Genomic DNA, 19,258 nt, shown 5'->3' on the forward strand with positions numbered 1-19,258 from the left:
TTCAAATCTTCTACACGTCTATACTTCTGATCAACTCCCAGAGAGAGTCTGGGGGAGTTGTTGGAAGCCTGGGCCGTGCTGGTATTCGCTGGGACAACGTGACATATATCTGCTGGTGTGATAGATGAGGAGCTAGTCCTGTGCCATCCACCTCGTAGTTGGTTTTACATCTGATGAGTAGCGAGCTACATTCGAAGCTAGAATTGCAGAGGTAAACTTAACATGATGTGCATTGAACTCTTAATGTCCTGGTAGAAAACAACTCAAGACAAGCTCAAACTTGATTGTTCAAGAGGTACATATATAGATGAAGAAGAACAATGCTATAGTATGATTCAAGAGAAAGGCAAGAACTCGCCTTGTTTTCAATGGTAGAGGTAAGAGAAGAGGAACGAGGTAAGAGAAGAAAGAAAGAAAGATATATTAAGCGTCTACTAAAGACCCAATGGGCCTATGAGACCAAAGTGATACAATAATGTCCATGGCGTATCTCATCATGGAATGGAAAATAAAACAGAAAGAAAACATAAACATAGCTATCTCACTGGGGTGATACAAAACTGTCCATGGAAACTCATCATGGAATACTAAGAACATAGAAACATGAGAGCAACATCAGCTGTGAGTAGATGGTATACCACTCTCCAAAATGTCAAGCATGGGGCTGATGAGTATGGCCGAGAGGTCTCCCTCAGCTATGTCACATGGAAAGGTAGCTCGATGGCGGTGGAGCATGTCCTGGATCTGGAGCTGATGAGGTGATCGTGGCCGACGGGGGGGTCGAGGGCGTCTGGCACGCTGGAGTGTAGAGGCTTGGTCCGAGGTAACTCCTCTTGGGCGAGGTAGGCCCAGAGCAGCTCGTGGAGGGTCCACAAGATCCACTATGTTGGTGTCCTCCACCTCCTGGGTCCGGAAGAAACTGGTGATGGTTGGCTAGCGATGGAGGGGGCAGGGTGGCTAGGGCCGAGGCTCTCTCAAGAAGGTGTTTCTGTGTTTGCGGAGCTCAAGCAAGAAGAGACCCGGGCAACGCTGGTCCTGGAAGTCAATGATCCTGGAGAGTGGACCGAATCCATCACGAAATAGACAATGAAACCTCCTGCGGATCTCATAGTATACTGGGCAGCGGCATATGTAATGCTCCTCCGTCTCAACCTCTGTGTGGCATAGTCGGCAGATCTTCTCCTCTTTGGGTCTCCGTTTGAGCTTCCCGCTCTGAAGATGTGCTCAGCTCTACCTGTCTCCGCTCTGAGGTGGTGGGATGAAACCCGTATTTGGCCAATCGCAATCCGCATGGCATGGGACATGTGAACACTCAAGTAGCCCAGCTGTTGGATGAATCCATCCTCAGTGAGTGTGAGGAAGTGATCTCTGTAGAAGTGCATCTTCGTGGGGAGCTCCGGAGGTGTGATCCATGTGCAATGTGTGTAGAGGTTGAGAAGATCTAACTGGATAACCCGGTTGGTATCCTCGTGAGACAGCCGGAGAAAAGGGGAGTCCAAACTGTACTGAAGGGGGGGTAGGCGCTCCATGCAGAGCCCATATACTGAGAACCAAGTGGAAACTAGTGCATACCATACTCTAGAGTGCCCCTCAAGTGCTAGCTGTCTGGAGGACTCTAGGGCAAGCCTCGGGTATCTGTGGGGATCCATGTGGCTGATGCGATGGAGGTATGTGATTGTCTGAAAGAGTGCATCCACTACCATTGGGGCTGCAGCAAACTTTGCCTGGATAATCTGGTGTGGGACTGATGGTTTGTGGCGGATCATACGGGAGAACATCATGACAAGGGGCCTCTCAACTCGTTGCCAATCCTCATCGGATAAATCTGGCCCCCAGAAGGCTGCTCCATACATCAAGGCTGGTGTGACGAGGGTGTCAAAAAGCCAACCCTTCGTCTTGGGCTCCTAGAAATGTGCCGCCGCTCAAGTAAGCTCAAGGCTACATATCCCCGCGTCACTCTGGCATGTGCTACGGGAACCATGGTAAAGCGTGGGCCACTGAAAGTGACACCAAGGTAGACATAGGATGAGACAATCTCCACAAGATCCCCTCTATATGTGAAGCTCAATCTGGATGTGAAGGGGCGAGAGGTATTGAAGACCATTACCTTGGTTTTACCAAGGTTAATAGAGAGGTCCCGCTGAGTGCCAAAGTCATGTAAGGCATCCAACTGTCTCTGAAGCCCTTCGGCTGAGTCTGAGAGGAGGACGATGTCATCTGCATAAAGTAGTATGGGGATCAATATGCCCCACCTAATCCATCAATAAGCTCGAGATCTCATCAATGTAGAGGCTGAAAAGAGTGGGTGATAGAGGGCAGCCTTGTTTCACCCCAATAGTGCTGGAAATCTCCTGTGATGTACCTCCTGGGGCTCTCACTCGTCCGGTGACGGACTCATAGAGGGCAATGATGCTCCAAACCATGTTAGATGGGACTCCGATCTCTTGTAGACGGTGTAGGAGGCGGGCTCAGGGTACAGTATCAAAAGCTTTGCGGAAATTCACAAAGCAGCAGTAAATCCTCTGATGTCGTGCTCTACCCTCCTCGATGATGGCACGGAGGGTGAAGATGTGGTCAAGAGGAACCCACACAGAAATTGTTTGTGAAGGAATTTAAGCCAAAGCTTATGCCTGTACCACAAAGGGAAGTGCTCACTTTGAGAGATTGCAATATCAGAAAAACAAATAGAGAGGATACTGGGTTGTTTTCTCACAAAAGAATTGAAGATGTGTGGAAATGGATTATGACGTAGCTATAGGAGGCAGGGAGCATATCTGCATCTAATGAGGTAGCTTGTGAAGAGAGTAACGATGAACATATTTTGGATCATTGATGTCATTTGTACACTGAGTATCAGAAATTGGAAAAAGCAGAAAGAGTAGTGTCTAGCTCTTATTTTTTTCACAATTGAATCCAGGACTACATATTAATGCTTCATATGCATGTAATTTGCTGATGGCATCAGCTGCTTCCATGAGGCAGACGTGTCACACTCAGGGGAAGGTGAAAACGTTTGAACTTGTAATATCTGCTGTATATGTAACTTCCATATCTGGTATCTCAGAGTGAAACACAAGTTTCTCATTTCATGAAAGTCTGAACGCCCCACCTGCAGACTGCAGTGTACTACTTCAGCATCATGATCCGAAATCTGTGGAAAATAGAGGCATGCAGGTGGGAGTTAAATAATCTGTTTGTTTTGTTGTCGTTTTGAAAGGATTTGGGGCTTTGAATAATTTTGGGATCCTTCAGCTGTCTCAGATCGAAGAAGTTTGCATCTTGAACTTTGCTGAGACAGTAGCACCTGTTCCTCCTTTGAAAGGTAGTTCCAGTGATTCATGGCTACTTCCGAGACAGAAGTAGATGTGTCATGTGGAGGTGCTTCTTGCCAACTTAGTTATGCAGCATGGTTGCAAGTGGTTGCGGGGTCATTGCACGGCCCGTAAGTGTTTGGGGTCATTGTACTGCTTGTACAGTCTCAAATCATTGTGCTGCACTATGTCTACTTGAATGCTTCAGCCATCTAGGCAGTTGGGCATGCTTAGAGTTTTGGTCCATTCACTATTAACATTCAAGGTTTGTACGCAATACATTCTTGCAAGTTGCTAAAACAGCAGCAGTCTTTTTCTTGTCTTTTGTCCCTTTGTCGCTTGCACATAAGACTTTGTGTGTGTGTGGAAAAAAGACCACTTTTCAACAATTTGTACACACACACACACACACACACACACACACTCTCTTTTTTTTTTGGTAATATCCAGTACACACACACACACACACACACACACACACACACACACTCTTTTTTTTTGGTAATATCCAGTACACACACACACACACACACACACATATGTATATGCATATGTGTACACACACACACACACACACACACACACACACACACATATGAACTATAAAATTGGGCCTTCCATATTTAAGATTGTGCTTTCAAGTGACGATCTTTGCATTCAGCTTGTCAGATATACACAACGCTCGAAGCGGGATGGAAGTGCTTGCAGAGATGCTAAGTGCGATAGATCCTCGAAACAGACAGGTACTTCTTCAATCTTGTTGTCTGCATAGGTTTGTGCAGTGTGTTAATAACCTCTCTGCAAACAAGAATTTGTTTTATAGCAAAAGGAGTGGTTTTGAAGGTTATAACAACTACTTTCTTATAAAGGCAAAGGCTCCAATGACACCACCTTAGAGGCGCCCAAACCCCAAATAGGCTGCACGTGTATGACGGCATAGCCTTTTTGCTGAAAAACGGCCACTTCTCTCTCCTTGGCTTAGCGTAAGGTTTTATAACCTTTGGAAAATAAACTAAAAGCCTTGCCTAAGCTTTTCGAAGAAGGGATGCCGCCTGCATAGCCATCCTCTCCATGTGGACCTGCGCACATTTAGCCTGCAGCTGACTTCATCTCCATGCTTTAATCCTTGCACACGGCCAGCCCGACCAGCATGTCTTGTCTACACAGATCCTTTCTCTTGTGTTATCATTTCTTTAAGTCCTCCGTCACCTACATTTTCTACACTTGCTTATGATGTGTGATCCCCTACATTGGGCTAAGGCTCTCTCCAATGCTTCTTCGAGGGATGTTGAATATTTTCTCTCTGCAATGGTTCTCCCATAGGCCACATTGATAAATGCTCTGATACCAATTTAATGTTTAAATAATCAGATGAATGATTAAACAATTAACTCCATGAAGCCTTTAATGCCGCAATTAGAGTAGTGTTGACATAGGAAGCACCATACATTGCATTGTATTGAATGAAACGATTACAATTGCATGTGTTAGAAGAGAGGTTGATGCACATACTTTTTCATGGCTGAAAGTTAAACAAAGTGTTCAAACCTAATAAATGTCCCAAAGTGACTTATCTTGTCCATACATTAAAAACATGAATATAATTCTAATAAATGAGAATGTCCTATGCATCCTATATATAATCTTGTCCATACATTAAAAACATGAATAGAATTTTAATAAATGAGAATGTTCTATGCATACTATGTATAATCTCGAAGCTCTTGACGAGTACTACACAAACTATACACAGCTAATCTGCATATGCTGATCTGCATATTTGAAAATAAGAGAGCATTATTTCCATCACAAACCAGGAAAGTGTTGAATCCACATGTCGAGGTTGACCAAGAGGTGCAATTTGTTAGAAAGAAAGAGCAATGGAAGGCTTGAACTACAGGTTAGAGGAACACAGTAGACACACATAGGTTGGCAGTGGAAGAGTCTCTCACGTAAGGAGGTGAGGGGGAATAATACTTAGCAAAAGTAAAATGCCCCTGGTCCTACCAACATGTGCCATGTGTCCCGATAGTAAAGGGAGGTGCTACTAAGGTTATAAACCACCCAAATGTGTGTGCTAATAAAAGCCTAATGTCCTAGCACAATAACCCCTAACACCTACATATAATTCCACTGGTAATGTGAATATCTCCTACAAATCCCCCCCTTTGTATATGTAGAGAGTAGATGTAACCGCTCCCTACAGGAGGCCTACAAATCGGAAGATAAAATACATATATTTTAAATCACTTAACTAAATACATACATATTTTAAATACATGTATCTTGATACAAAGTTCTACATCCACTATTGGGCACTGATGACGTTAGTGGGGATGTCGTAGTATCTAGTCCATACTATGCATGATGGAGTTGATAGTTATAGTCTTGTGGGTTGACTACCATGAGTATATAACATGCAAGTTCGTAAAAGGTGAATTTGGGCATGTTCTTGGATTCATCTAGGTATATATATTTTAAATCACTTAACTAATTCAAACAATGGACAATACTTGCAACAATAAAATTGAAAATGATATAGAACACTTGACACCATCACCGGGGCCGGAAAGCAGCCCTCCCCCTTCCCCTTCCCCTTCCCCTCAATACAGTTGTATTTCTTGGAGTATTTATATATGTACAAGTGTCCACGGGCCCTAGCCCAGATTTCTCCATAACAAGGAGTGAGTACAACTGGTAAACAATAAGATTTTGTCGGTGAATCAGTTGTCGGAGTAGACTAAGTCATAGGTAATCTTCCACCTTCACTGGGTGAACACCTGTCCTCACTGGTCTTTCGGGACCGTGCACCAACAACAGGCACGCTCGTACTAATGCCTGGCAAGGTGACACCACGGAGAGGGAGTAATACCTGGTGCCCCCGAATCAGCTTCGCTCCGAGTTTTCCTCATATCCCAAAGAAGTGCAAAAAGGGTAATACTTACTACTTGTTCACACGCCACACCAACTCGCCAACAGATAGCACACCCACTGTACACTGGGGGTGTCCCCGTCCAGTGTACTGGCACGACATAGTAGGCAAACACACGAAAGCAAGTCATGCGAAAACAAGTTTATGCATGCAAACATAAATGCATGTGCACATGTAATGGACGAAATTTCCCTTTCATGAAACTTGTACAAAGATTTCTTGTTGGGCACCAAACTGGCGCGACAGAAACGTGAACTCCTGGCAAACACACGAAAGCAAGTCATGCGAAAACAAGTTTATGTATACAAACATAAATGCATGTGCACATGTAATGGACGAAATCTCCCTTTCATGAAACTTGTACAAAGATTTCTTGTTGGGCACCAAACTGGCGCGACAGAAACGTGAACTCTTGGTTTTCCTATGGAGTGACAGTCCCATAGGCAAAACACCAGTCCTGGCACAAGTCTTCCTATGGAGTGACAATCCCATAGACAAGGTCGGCACAAATATCAGTCCTACCATGGAGTGACAGGCCCATGGATAAGATGCAATCCTGGTCATACACGGGTGGCAGCAAACAGGCTCCCATCCATATGGCACAATACTGGTCACACATGGGTGGCACAAAACTGGTTCCCATCCATGTAACACCAAATGACTGATCCTTTCACATTGGGCACTGACCTGGCCACATGTGAACATGGTACAAATCTGGCCGCTCTATGGAGTGACAGTCCCATAGAAGTGGCTCGAGAAATGGAGATGGACCAAATGGTGAAAAGCCTCAAGATATGCCTGCAAAAGCTGCAGGTAATTAGTAAAATAATCCTCATCTACCCACTTTGCATCAATGGGTAAGTAGTTCTTAAATTTCACAAGGTTCTCTGGGAAAGCTTCGCATGTGGTAGCTTTCTCTCCTTGTGAAAAACAATTTGCTTTGGTTGGAGGATCTTCTCAAGCTCATCAATCTCGGGCGGATCTTCTGTGATGACAGGCTCTTCCGGATTTGGCCCCACATACTTCCGCAAAAGACTCATGTGAAAAGCATTGTGAATCTTCCAATGGTTGGGTAAAGCAAGCATGTAGGACACTTCATTGATCTTTTCATTCACTTTGAAGGGTCCATAATATCGAGTAGAAAGCTTTGGATATGATCCCTCTCGTCCTCGCCTCTTCCGAAGCCTAGCTTTCTCAAATTTCAGCAATACTCAATCGCCTTCCTTGACTTGCATGTCCCGTCTATGCTTGTCGGCAACCCTCTTATGCTTGTGTTGTGACCTTGCAATGGCTGACCGCACCTGAGCAAAGGCTACATCCAAGTCACGGACATACTCATCGGCTGCAAAAATCTCATCTTTTGTACGAACGATGAATGGCAAGATCACTCTGCCATAAATAATCTCAAATGGAGCCTTTCTCGTGGAGGCATGTACTGTGTTATTTTAGGCAAACTCTACAAGTGGAAGATACTTCTCCGAGGCACTCTTTTGATTTGCCACATAACACTTCAATAAATCCAACATAGCAGAATTTGCAGCCTCACTTTGACCATCTGTTTGAGGGTGATAAGCATATGAAAACTCAAGCTTAGTGTCCATGTTATCAAATAAAGCCCTCCAAAAGAGGCTCGTAGTCCTGGGATCTCTATCCCCAACAATGGACTTAGGCATACCATGATGCTTGAATATGTGAGCAAGAAAAAACTTCACCATATGATCAACTTTAATGGTTTTCTTGACGGGCAAAAAGTGAGCTTGCTTGCTAAACTTGTCAACTATGGTCCAAATAGCATCATTCCCATGCTGGGATCTAGGCAAATCCATAATGAAGTCCATAGTAATGCTTTCCCATGGCTGCGAGAGAATAGGCAATGGCTGAAGCAAACCGGGAGGCTTTTGCCTATCAAATTTCACCTTTTGACAGGTAATACATGCACGTACATAAGCCTCAATGTCCTTACTGCGCATGCTGGGCCAAACAAAATATCTTTCTATCATGCGTGTCGTAGGTAAAATACCTCTATGATCAGCATAAGGTGGAGCGTGACATTCCTCCATAACCTTTGGAAGCATATCCTTCACCACACATAGGCAATTATCTTTCATAAGATAACCCTCTTTGATCACATAAGAGGCATGTGAGTTACCAGCCATCAAATCAGTCCATATATGGGGAAGAATCAGCATCCAAATGATACAAATCACGTATGGCTGATAAGTCCCCATGAGAGGCCACTGAAACTGTAGCTATATAAGGCTTCCTGGACAAAGGATCTGCCACTAGGTTCTTCTTTCTCGGAGTATGTACAATCTGAAAATGAAACATGGAAAGAAAGTTTGCCATTCTCATTTGTTTCTCTGAGAGCTTTGTTTGAGATAGAAAGTGCCTCAAGCTTTGATGATCTGTCTTGACTACACATTCAGCCCCAAGAAGATAATGTTTCCGTATCTTTAAGGCATGAACTACAGCCAAGAGCTCTTTTTCATAAATGTCCATATGGATCTCGGCATCATGCAATCGACGGCTCTCATAAGCAATTGCATGATCCTCTTGATTCCCTATACAAGTCCCACATGCATCACATTCTACCGTGAATGGCTTTTGCAAGTCGGGAACAATCAAAATGGGCCCACAAATGATAGCATTTTTGAGGTGCAAGAAGGCATCTTGCTCATTCGAAGTCCATTGATAGGTGCCTTTCTTCTTTGTAAGATCATGCAATGGCGAGGCAATCTTAGCGAAATGCCTTATGAATTGCCTATAGTATGAACATAACCCAAGAAAGCTACGCACTTGATGTACATTTTGCAACTCTGGCCAATTCCGATGGTTTTAATCTTAGTAGGATCCATTCTTACACCCTCTTTGGATACGATGTGCCCCAAATAGTGTATCTCTGAGAGGAAGAACTCACTTTTTTTAGCATTTATGAAGAGTTTATGCATTCACAACTCTTCAAACACTGTAGCCAAATGAGTTTTATGCTCCTCCTCATTCTTGGAGAAAAACAAGATATCATCAAAGAATACCCCTGTGAATTTACGATGGGGTCAAAATATCCTATCCATCATACGATTGAATGTTGTCGGGGCATTGGTAAGGCCAAAAGGCATCACCAAGAACTCATACAATCCAAAAGCTGTCTTGAATGCGGTTTTATGGACATCTTGGGATAGCACACGAATCTGGTGATAGCCACTCTTCAAATCTATACGCCTGAAACAAGCCGAGCCATCAAGCTTATCCAAGATGTCATCTATGCGTGAGATTGGGAACCTGTTCTTGATGGTGAGCTTGTTTAGAGCTCGATAATCCACACATGCGGAAAGACCCATCCTTCTTTTGCACAAGAAGCACAAGAGAACAAAAGGGTGAGGAGCTTGGTTGTACCCAACCCTTCTCTAAAAGCTCATTAACCTACTTCATAATCTTCTCTTGTTGTGCGGCACTCACACGCTATGCAGGTTTGTTAGGTGGGGAACTACGTGGCACAAGATCTATGCGATGATTCTCGGGTCTCTCATGAGGTAGCTCTCTTGGCAATGCATCGGCAAAACAATCTTTATAAGTATTAAGAAAATTCAGCCTTTCTTGAGTCAATACATCCACATTCACATTATTTTGTTCAATTTTGTCACGAACAAAAACCGAGTACGCAGAAAGACTCTTTTTCATTGCCTTATTAATTTGGATGTGAGATACAACTGGGATGGAATCCCCTTCTTTGCTAGCATCAATGACATGCATGCGGCCTCTATGCATAAAGGTGATCCTGTTGGTTTTATATTCTTTGCGGGGCTCAAGTATATGATGCCAAGGCTTGCCAAGCAATACATCACATCGATTGAGAGGGGCAATCAAAAAATGCTCATGATCCAAATAACCCTGTATATGTATGTGCAACTTGCCAATAAGAGGAGTTACCAGGTGGCTGTCCACCTTTTTGCAGGTTTGGGACAGCTAGAACTCACTTGATCCTGCGTAATTTTAAGCACTAATTGCTCCATAGCAAGAGCAAATGCTATGAGCTGCTGAAGGGTATGTTTCGGGTGCAATTCGATGCCCGAACGGTAAGCTGGTTGCAATCCAGAGCGAAACTTCCTCTTCCTTTCATCGTCGGAGAGTTGCATAAAGGGAGTTACCTCAAGCAAGACTTTCCAAAATTTGTTGACATATTGCTGCACACTCTCATTGTCTTTTTGCTCAAGTCTATCCCACTTTTGTGTGAGAGTTTGCTCTGCATTTGGAGACAAAAATTATGCATAAAATCTGTCCTTGAACTCTTTCCAAGTGAAATGGGATCTTTGGTGGTCTTTTCAGTGATCCACCAATGGCCAGCTGTCTCCTTCAAAAACATGCTTGCATGACGAATTTTAGACTTCTCAGTGAAGTCCTTATCACTAAAAGCAATATCAAACTGTGCCATGAAAGCAAACACCTTGGAGACATCATACTCTCCATGAAAGGCATCAAACTTCACAGACTTGTCCCCTGCCTTGAACTCCTTGAGCTTTTTGGGATGTGATTCATGTTCTTCTCTCTTACTCTTCCCCTTACCCAACGGGGCAGCCCTCTCTGCGTGGGCTTCATGGGCAACCAAGGATGTTTCATGAGGCACGGTGGCATGTGCATTATGAATATGTGGCCCAGATGCATGTGACCTCCCCAAAAGATGCAATGTCTCACCCCGAGACACTCAATGGGCAAAGTCTTTTGGCTTGTATGCTAACCACTCTCTCCATGATATACATCCTTTGAATCCACAAGGCCATCATGTCGCCCACTAGCTCCAACATGCACATACTTGTTTCCTCCTGCCCCATGAGGAGTAGATGCATGGTGAGAAGTGACTGATACCTCTTCCTTGTGTAGAAAAGACCTCAACCGTTGAGATGCTGGGTCTCCTTGCTTCAAACGAGGCGGATTCTTGAATACTAACTCCCCATCCTCTCCTTTGAGATCACCCTTTCAGATGAGATAGGAGAGTGCCAACTCCCTTGGCTTCTTGCCCACTTCATGAGCCATAGACTCAAAGGTCATATCCACTATAGCATCAGCTTTCCTTGCTTCAATGACACTTTGTACATGGGGATCTTCATGCAAGAATTTCAGCTCTTGCTCCTTTGCCTGCAAAAGCTTCATCATGTGCTCCAAATCAGCCCTCAATGCATTGGGCTCATCCTCATGCACAAGCTCTTTTCCACGGGATGGCTGTCCCATGAATGCACTGTCATAAACTCTCTCAAGAGGCTTGTGCCTTACATGCAATGCATTGGAATCACAAGAAGCACTAGATTGGCCTCTTGAGTTTGGCACTTCCAAAGGGTTGCCCTGGCTGTCCATTGAGTCAAGTGTCTGTGTTTGCTTCGGATCTCAAAACACCGTGTCTCCTCTTGAGAAAGAGAGACAACTGGGCTCTGATACCAATGTAACTGCTCCCTACATGAGACCTACAAATCGGAAGATAAAATACACATATTTTAGATCACTTAAATAATTCAAACAATGGACAATACTTCAAACATTAAAACTGAAAATGATATAGAACACTTGACACCATCACCGGGGCCGGAAAGCCTTCCCCCCCTCAATACAGTTATATTTCTTGGAGTATTTATATATGTACAAGTGTCCATGGGCCCTAGGCCAGATTTCTCCATAACAAGGAGTGAGTACAACTGGTAAACAATAAGATTTTGTTGGTGAAGAATTAGTTGTCGGAGTAGAGCAAGTCAGAGGTAATCTCCCACCTTCACTGGGTGAACACCTGCCCCCCTCACTGGTCTTCCAGGACCGTGCACCAACATGTACGCCTGTATGAACGCTTAGCAAGGTGAAACACCGTAGAGGGAGTAATACCTGGTGCTCCCGAGTCAGCTTTGCTCCCAGTTTTCCTCATACCCCAAAGGACTTTCATTGGCTCCTCAAAGTGTGAGGGCGCGGTTAGGGTAATCATGGGAAAAAGTCACCGTCCCGATGGCCTTACTTAATAAAGGCAATGGGATGTGATAATGTTGCTTGACAAGACTTGTGTAAACAACATTTAATTTTAAGAATTACTGAATCTGAAAATACAGAGATAAATACCTGAGAAATATTCCAATTCAATCCTCAAGAGAGAAGCTTATCCCGTTTTTAATGCACTCTCAAATTGTAGGGTTGCAGGTACAAGCTGGGCACAGGGCAGGAACTGACACAAGGGCAGCAACTGACACAACTTAGTAGGCGGGTTCTCGCAACAGTAGATGCTGGACAGCAGTTGGTACAACTGTAGGTACAAGGGTTGCAGGTACAGTTGGGCACAGGGCAGCAACTGACACAACTTAGTAGGCGGGTTCTCGCAACAGTAGATGCTGGACAGCAGTTAGTACAACTGTAGGTACAATCGGGTACTCTAGTAGCAGGTACAGTCGGGTACAATTGCAAGTTTCAAGGTGGGTACTGGTTGCAAGTCAGAGGCGGGTACAGGCAGCTGGACAGAGGCGGGTACAGGCTGCTGGACAGAGGCGTATAGGTTGCTGGACAGAGGCGGGTACTTTCCATCTACCACCCTCCCACCATGTGGGGAAAAAGAATTTCCTAATGCAATACTAATTATAAATATTATTAATAATGTTGGGCACCCACATTAGAGAAAATGTCGAGCCAATGTTTAAATGTGTATGCACACCGAACCTTATAAACAAGTAACCTCCTCAACCATATGCACTCAACCATGGTTGTGAAGACGGCTCTGGACTTAGCTTCACATGAAGATGCCGCCACTATAGGTTGCTTTTTGCTAAGACATGAGATGAAAGAATTCCCCAACGGAAAGCAAAAACCATTGGTCAATTGTTGTGTATTAAAGTCTCCAGCCTAGTCTGTGTACCATGGAGGTATCTGAAAATGCACTTGACAGCTTGCCAATGTTAAGTCCCTGGGCTATGCAAAAATTCTCTCGATAGGGAAACGCCAGAAGCTATATTTGGCCATATAAGGCATCCCTTCGCCTGGCTATACATGATACCGTCAAAAGGCTCACGTCCATCAAAGCTACTGTGCTTTATATACCTAGGTGTGGCAACAGGCTTGCAATCCTCCATGCAAATCCTTTTCAAAAGCCCCTCTTGATTGAGACATAACAATGCCACCATCCTTTTGCATAAACTATATGCCCAAAAGAAATGTAAACTACCAGGATCTCACATCTCAAATGCCTTTTTACTTTTCAGCCTTGAAAGCTGAAATTTTCAACTCACTATTCCCTGACAAGATCACATCATCCACATATAAGATGACTATCACAATGTTTGAACCATCTCTTTGCACATAAAGAGTACTCTCACTGGGACTATTCTGGAATCCTTGGCGAAATGTGCATGAATCTTTGCATACCAAGCTTGAGGAGCTTTCTAGACTATAGAGTGCCTTCTTTAAAAGACACACCTTGCTTCCATGTCCTGCAACTACAAAGCCTAGAGGTGGTTGTACGAACATCTCTTCCCAAGAGATCCCCATTGAAGAATGTAGTCTTAATGTCCAACTGATGCATACTCCAACCATGATGAGCTGCCAATGCAGGGACTGCTCGAATGGTTGTCATTTTTGAAGTTGGGGCAAAGGTTTTATCATAGTCTATCCCCTTCTCTTGGGAATAACTGCTAGCAACAAGCCTTGATTTTTTACCTATCAATTGATCCATCTGGCTTGCGTTTGATCTTGTACACCCACTTTATACCAATCACATTCTTGCTTGGAGTCAAGTCAACTAGTTCCCATGTATTGTTTTTTTGTATGGAACTAAACTCTTCGTGCATGGTTGTCTCCCAATGCTCATCGCCATGAGCCTGCTCATAAGAGAACGCTTCCTCAGAATCAAACATGCTACCCATGCAAGCATAAATCACTTCATGCCTACTAGATTCACCTCTTCTTGATGCCCTTGCCCTGCTCTCAAAAGGAGCAACAAATTTGCTTTTTTCAAGGGTACGAATCAGTCATCTAGGGACTGTTCTAGCCTCCTCTATGGCTGTCCGTTCATCCCTTTCAGCTTCATCAACACCTGCATGACCATAGGACTCATTTCTGGGCTGATTTCCAAGCTCATTTGGAGGTGTTTGCTGTCCCCAATCTTGCTGTCCAGAAATTTCAGAATGTGGGAATGTCAACGAAACATATCATTTGGTTCACCAAAAACTTGCTTATGTGAAGAGGCAAGAGACTAAGCCAAAATTTCAGCAAATGTGACATCTCTACTGATGATAATCTTATGAGTAGACAGACCATAGAGTTTGTAACCCTTACTCTCATGACTGCAGCCCATGAAAAGGCATTTCACGGCCTTATCATCCAGCTTGGTCTTTTTCTCTTGGAGTACATGTGCATATGCCAAACTACCAAACACATGAAAGTAATCAACTTTGGGATTCCGATCATACGAAGCCACAAACAGAAAGTAACAAAATACATGCGAGCTGTAATTTACTTTCAGCTCTCACCATAGTACATACCATCACGAGGCAAGGGATTTCTATGTATTTTTCCCAGAATGCAGCCCTCACATACATGATCTGCAAGGATCTCAACATGAGGCATACATTCAACCATATTATGCTTTTGTAGAAGCATCAAACTTGCTAAGTTTACATGCCCAAAGCGTGCATGCCACAATTCAGCTGCCTGCGTAGAGGAAATATCACTTGCAACTGAACATGTATTATGTGCCTGCAACTCATAGGTATCCAACTTATATAACCCATTGCATAATGTACCAGTGGAGACAATCTGAAACCTGTTGGAAGCGTCTTTGATGAAACACTTCTCGCCCTTGAATTCCATATGCAAACCTTGCATAGCAATAGAAGACAGTGACACCAAGTTCTTTTTTATGCTTGGCACAGAAAGCACATCCTTTATTTGATTTTGCTTGCCATTAGCAAGCACCGAAGGCACCTTGCCTATGCCTTCAACATGGTATGAAGAGTGATTTGTACATGAGACACTTCTCTCCAATTATCCACATCTTGCATGGAGCTGAATACATGCTAGGAAGCTCCGCTATCTATGTACCAAACATGTCGACTCTTCTCATGTGCACCTAGAGACAACTCATTATTGACCTCTCCTATGGTCAAAAACACCCAGTCATCCTCCACAAGGTTGGTTGAATTCTCGCTTTTGTCATTTGAAGAATCCATCACATTGCCAGACTCCTTGCCTCCATCGGGCAATCATCTTGTGATACTCAAAGCTGCAGATGAAGAAACTAAGATTTTCATTGATACATCAGCTTCAATTTGATGCACAATGCCTGATTTTGGAAAATCCCCAACTTCTTGTGTCTTTGGGGAGCTTGATTTTCTCCATATTTGGGAAAAAACCCCAAATTTTTACTGAGGCAATGCCTCCGATTTGATGATTTAATAAACATTTATGGGAAAGCCCAAGATTTATTGTACTAAAACGGCCTCAATTTTGCAAATTTTCCCTGATTTTTGAAAACCCCCAAAATTTTTAGAATGCTTGATTTTCAACTTGGCTGATTTTCACTGTTTTTGGCAAAAAGCCGTAAATTTTGAAAAATGTGGGAGCTTCAGTTTCACGGATTGTACTTTATTTCTGAGAAACCCTAATTTGCAAGTACTGGTGGAGTCATTGCAGCAAGGTGGATGAGGAGAAGTGGAGCCAAAGATTGGAGGGGAGCGCCTACATGCGTGAGCTGAAGGTGGGCAGGAAGGTCCAAGCGGTGGTCGCACAGTCCACAGGTCAAGGAGATAGGTTGTAGCTGGGCGAAGATTTGGCGGAGGAGGAGCTAGGCGGAGAAGGCTAGGCGGCAAAGCAATTGGACGGTGACAGGCGGTCGGCACTGGTGCCCCCAGCTAAACGGGTGGCGCCCATAGTCACAGGGGACACCCATCTTGGGCCCTAGGGACGGGGGAACGCCGTCCCAGCCTCCCTTTCTCACGGGGAGCATCCCTTTGTACGGGGGACGTCCCATGTGCACCCATCCTGGGCCTTAGGGACGGGGGAACGCCGTCCCAGCCTCCCTTTCTCACGGGGAGCATCCCTTTGTACGGGGGACGTCCCATGTGCCGTCCCTCACCAGGGACAGCTGTCCCCTGCCAGGGGATGTCTTAAATTTGTGGGACGGGGGAGTGTTTGGGGACGTGAAGAGAAAAACACGATTTTTCCTTTTTGGAAGGCTTTGCCTCTTAGGTTTTAAGTTTTAAGTTTTAATGTAAAAAAAAAAGCCCATGCTGAATGATCTTTGCTCTCCTCCATTTTTGTTGTGCACACTTGCTCTCCTCCGTCTCTCCTTTGGAGTGTGCACAGTGCACAAGTTCTTGAGGCATGAGCCTGCCAAAGCTCCATCTAAGCTGCCGTCAACCTTCAATGGCCTCTTCCTCGCGAGCACTAGCAACCCGTGTTGGGGGCAAGGGTTCAGGTTGGTCTTGGTGGGAAGAGGTGAATGCCCAAAGTCCCGTCCCGTCCCGTCCCCGTTCCCGTTCCCTGCCTCCAGGCGTTCCTCATCCCCCAAACCCTTCCCCGTCCCCGTTCCCATCCCTCGACCCATGTGACTATGGTGGTGCCACCAATGGGCTTGGTGGCGATCGTGCGCCCAACACTGGTGCCGCCAACTTTGGTGGTGGATGGCTCTTGGCAACAAGAAGTTGAGAACCTGGTTGCTTTGATACCATTTGTGGGAAAGTAGGTTTAGGGTTAGCAGAGCCAACAACTATGCAGGTTTGAAGATATCCATGGTGAAGTGTGTGATAGAGAGAGAGTGAGAGAAAATAACAAGCTGAAAGAAAGAGTGATAGTGATTGCATGACTCAATGAAGCTTTGATTGATTGACAACCTTACATCAAGTACAATGCTTTTGTAGGCTAATATACATATATATATATACCTAGATGAATCCAGGAACATACCCAAATTCACCTTTTAGGAACGTGCATGTTATATACTCATGGTAGTCAACCCACAAGACTATATAACTATCAACTCCATTATACATAGTATGGACCAGATACTACGACATCCCCACTAACATCATCAGTGCCCAATAGTGGGTGTAGAACTTTGTATCAAGATATGCTCTACACACACACACACACACACACACACACAAGAGCATATATTCACACAAAGCTCTTCATACTAAGTTTTTGTCAAACCTCTGGAAATGCAAGGCAAACTCAATCATAATGAAGCCTAGTACCAAGGGAAGTAGCAAATAGAAAGAATTAGTATAGCAAATAAGTAGTTGATAGTGCACCGCTAAAGATAGAAAAAATTAGCACAAATTGGCCGCAACTCGGACGAAAACTTCACAATGTGAAATCTGCATGTCCGCTAATATGACTGAATTATATACCTAGATGAATCTAGGAACATGCCCAAATTCACCTTTTAGGAACGTGCATGTTATATACTCATTGTAGTCAACCCACAAGACTATATAACTATCAACTCCATTATGCATAGTATGGACTAGATACTACGACATCCCCACTAACGTCATCAGTGCCCATAGTGGGTGTAGAACTCTGTATCAAGATATGCTCACACGCGCACTCCACACACACACACACACACACACACACACACACACACACACACGAGCATATATTCACACAAAGCCCTTTGTACTAAGTTTCCGTCAAACCTCCAGAGATGCAGGGCAGACTCAACCATAATGAAGCCTAGCACTAAGGGAAGTAGCAAATAGAAAGAATTAGTACAGCAAATAAGTAGTTGATAGGGCACATAAAAGGGGGCAATGAAATGACACATGGCTAGGCCAAAGACATCACTGCTTCACACACACACTTACTCACTTACTCACATAAATGAGTGTTTATACACGCATACAAGGGCTTGTTCACACATAGACACAAGAGCGGGTACACAAACAGAGGTGCACGTATACAATGGGATGCACACACAGGCTTCGAATACCCAACAGCCCTTGCCACATTCCGTGTTTGATACAAATTGTCTAGTGTATCCCATGCTTGTTTTGCAGATCTACATGACCTTATATGAGGTATGATAGACCTCTTCAATGATAAGGCAATCAACGACATAGCGTGTGCATCATGAGAATCCCACCTCGTTTGTTCCCGCATAGGGGGAGGAGGATCTGCAATCTGTACATCTGCAACCCTTTGTGCAGCTGTTCTCTGAGGTGTAGCCGGCTGAAGTGTTGGTGGGCATGTGTCATCACCAAACACAATATCCCAAAGCCCTTTGGCCACCAAAACATTATAGATTATAAAACTCCATAACGAGTAGTTGGTTTCGTCCAACTTATCCACTTTGGGTTAACATCCGAAATATATCCTATACCTGTGCCATCACTACTCAACAATGCAAAATGTTGGGGTAAAGGCATTATGCCCACCCTTATAGTGTGTACAAGCCCATAAGTTATAGTACATAGTACACTTAGTACTTTTAATGTACTAAGTGCACTATGTGTACTAGTGCAATATACATGTGTGATAGGGGAGTCACACACTCATACTTTTCATGAGTCGACTTATCCCCACAACTCTCTCTCTCTCTCCCTTGCTTCTCTGTGTATGTCTCCCATGAATGAACTCTAAACCCTAATTCTGGTTTTCTCCCCATCAACTGGTATCAGAGCAATGCAATGAATGCACGTGGGAGATCCCAGCAAAGGGGAAAAAGCCAAGAAAGGGGAAGGAGCAAGTCTCGCCCCAAAAAGGATTTGGAATGCCATTATTGTGGCAAGAAGGGACACATTAAAAAGCAATGCTACAAATGGAAAAATGATCAAAAGGAAAAGGGAAAAGGCAAAGACAAAGAGAAAGATGAAGCCAAAGATGTAAAGCCAAAGGGCAAAAGTGGAGTCAAGATTGAAGAAATCAATGTGTCACATGCAGGTGGCAGTGAGGATGAGGTCCTCTTTACGTCTTCACTTGATGCCCATTCACTTCTTACAGGTGGTCATGGTATGCACTCATGGATCATTGATTCAGGTGCCTCCTTTCATGTCACAGG

The 19,258-nt window shown here is 44.1% G+C and overlaps 1 pseudogene across 1 annotated transcript in view; it reads left to right on the plus strand.

The window, feature by feature from the left end:
- LOC147604067 (TOM1-like protein 3) overlaps positions 1-19,258 on the plus strand; it is a 167,117-nt pseudogene that overhangs the window by 123,012 nt on the left and 24,847 nt on the right. The window contains exon 6 of the transcript XR_015265436.1: positions 3,954-4,054. The product of XR_015265436.1 is annotated as a TOM1-like protein 3 (transcript). The remainder of the gene's footprint in view (positions 1-3,953; positions 4,055-19,258) is intronic.

The sequence above is a fragment of the Cibotium barometz genome, chromosome 62 (assembly GCF_041138505.1).
Source record: "Cibotium barometz isolate CiBa-2024 chromosome 62, ASM4113850v1, whole genome shotgun sequence".
Taxonomy (NCBI): domain Eukaryota; kingdom Viridiplantae; phylum Streptophyta; class Polypodiopsida; order Cyatheales; family Cibotiaceae; genus Cibotium; species Cibotium barometz.